This window comes from Chinchilla lanigera, unplaced genomic scaffold (genome assembly GCF_000276665.1).
Source record: "Chinchilla lanigera isolate Chin_1 unplaced genomic scaffold, ChiLan1.0 scaffold00032, whole genome shotgun sequence".
NCBI classification, from domain to species: Eukaryota; Metazoa; Chordata; class Mammalia; order Rodentia; family Chinchillidae; genus Chinchilla; species Chinchilla lanigera.
Genome location: NW_004955433.1, coordinates 6897697 through 6900031, shown reverse-complemented (window position 1 = coordinate 6900031; position 2335 = coordinate 6897697). Strand labels below are relative to the sequence as shown.

Sequence of the window (2335 nt, the reverse complement as noted above, 5' to 3'; positions counted from 1 at the left end):
AATTTTTTAAAAAAATACAATTTCCAGGATAGTTTTCCAAATAGGTTTGATTCAGGACAGACAGAGAGAAAAAGTAGATTAAAAAATTTTGGGGGACAAGTCACACCCGCTGTGGGAGCGGGACAGCCTTTGAGGCGTGTAAGTGGCTATTATGAAGCAGTGTCTTGCTTTCATCACTTCACTTGTGCACTTGGCCCAAGCGTGGCCTGAAGACACCTCAGAAACTTGTCTGGGTCTCCCCAGCAGGTGGGGCGCCCGCTCCTGGACTTCCTAGGAGGACTCCACCCGCCAGCCAGGGTTCCTGAGGACAGGGAAAGACCAGGCCTTGCTATCAGTAGTGAAGGAGGCTGGGAAAGTTTCCTTGAGAAAAAATAAATAAAATTTAAAAAAAAAAAAGAAAAAGAAATTTTAAACTTTGGTCTTGTCTTAGAAATGATGTCCTCCTTTCAGTCCCTGAAATTCTTAACAATCATCTTCCTGAAATTAATGTACCGTTTGATTTTCTACAAATGACTCATATGTCTGCCAGCAGATGGCTATCCTAGAATTAAGAAGAATGGTAGATAGAAAAGTTATTGGGAAATAGGAATCCAATTCTGATATGATACAAATTCTGTCATTAATTAGGGTTTTTTGAGAGATGGTCTCACTCTGTAGTTGTGGCTTTGAACTCTGGCAATCACAGACGTGCCACCACGCCTGGTTAATTAGATGTTTTATCATAGACATTTTCCAGATTTGAGGGATATATACAACTAGTAAAAAGGGGAAAGGTTTTATGTTGCATTAAGTTAATTTCCTGTGTCTGTAGTTAATACAAATCTAAGTTTAAAACTAAAGTACTTAATAGAATGGATGCTACTGTTTTGCTAAAATATAAAGTTGGTACTGGCTGTTGTGGAGTAATTGTACAACACCATCTTGTGCATTGTGATGATTGTTTTGTCTAGAATTTTACTCTTCGGAGACTTTGAGATTATTGAAATGAGAAGGGGAATCCAAATTCTCAAGGGTATCTTTGGACCGTCTGTCAGTCCTACTTTGACATACTCTTCATTCAGTTATCTCTTGACATTATTCTAGCCCCACTGAGCAGTTCACTTTTGAAACTGCATTTCTTGGGAAAAGCTTCATTTAGTTTAGGGTGAGGTTTGATTAGTAGCTCAATAAATTGAATTAAAATTTGATTATTTTGTGAAAAAAAGATTTTTTCTTTTCAGGTACCCATACTCTTTGCTTTGCAATTTTCCCATGTATGAGTTTCATTGACTGCCATTTAGTTAAATAATACCAGTCCCCTGGCCACATGGCTGAAGTTTCAGTTGCAAGAGTTGTAACTGAAAAAGCCACAAAAATTTCACTGCTAATTCTTTAGTTCATAGTCCTTACCCAAATAAAACATGTACATTATGAACAGTGACCCATTACACGGCTTTCCAGGTCCGGCGGTTGGTCCTTACTAAGCATCTGTTATTTAGCTCACAAATGGCAAAAGGCATAGTTTTGTTACCTCCTGTCTAGGAGAGGAGAAATCACGGGACAGTTCCCAGAAATGGATAATCACAAGAAGGAATTCATCAACAAAGGTGACAATAACAATGACACAAAAAATGGTAATGATGGAAGTAAAATTGGGTGTGATTAGAAGATTTAAAAATGGGGACCACAAAGCAGAGTGGTCAGTTCCTGTCCTAGGTGCACATTAAGCACTTAAGAGTTTACTCCGGGCATCGCTTGGGCAGGTGTCACTTCAACCAGTGGATTCTTATTTGCAGGGGTTATGCTCAGATATCTGTTTATTTCTTCTATATTGATTATTTTTGCATACTTTATTTAAAATGTTATATTTGCCTTTGGTGTTTGTTTCTAGTGAAATCTAATAAGTTATTTTCTTTTACTAATTGTGAAAAATAACCTGTAATTTTGTGCTACAATCTGTAAAGATTTATCATAAGTACATTAGATTTATTTTTATTCTTCAACAATATGCACATTATTTATGTTGTTCCATGTTGTGATAAATCAACATTTTTTTGTTTTTCTGCATTTTAGTTATCACCGAAAATGTTTGACTCAGAAGACAATACTGAGGGGGAATTACTGATTAATGAAGTGAAGTCACAGTGAACTTGAAGATGATTTTTCAGAATTATTGAGCAATGAATTTCATCCTGAGAATGAAGATTTCATGCCATTCAGATAATTTGTTAAGGTTAATTTGGAAAATCCAATGCCAACTCTATATTCACCAATCCACCTAATGTAGATTGGCCATTTAGACAGGATACAGAGCTAGATATTGTACATTACTTTGAGTATTTCTGCAATTCTAAAA

The 2335-nt window shown here is 36.3% G+C and overlaps 1 long non-coding RNA gene across 1 annotated transcript in view; it reads left to right on the top strand.

Annotated features, from left to right (window-relative positions):
• Positions 1–2178, top strand: part of LOC106148938 — an 8045-nt gene extending 5867 nt beyond the window's left edge. The window contains exon 4 of the long non-coding RNA XR_001234735.1: positions 2053–2178. This is a non-coding gene — a long non-coding RNA (uncharacterized LOC106148938). The remainder of the gene's footprint in view (positions 1–2052) is intronic.
• Positions 2179–2335: the final 157 nt, after the last annotated feature.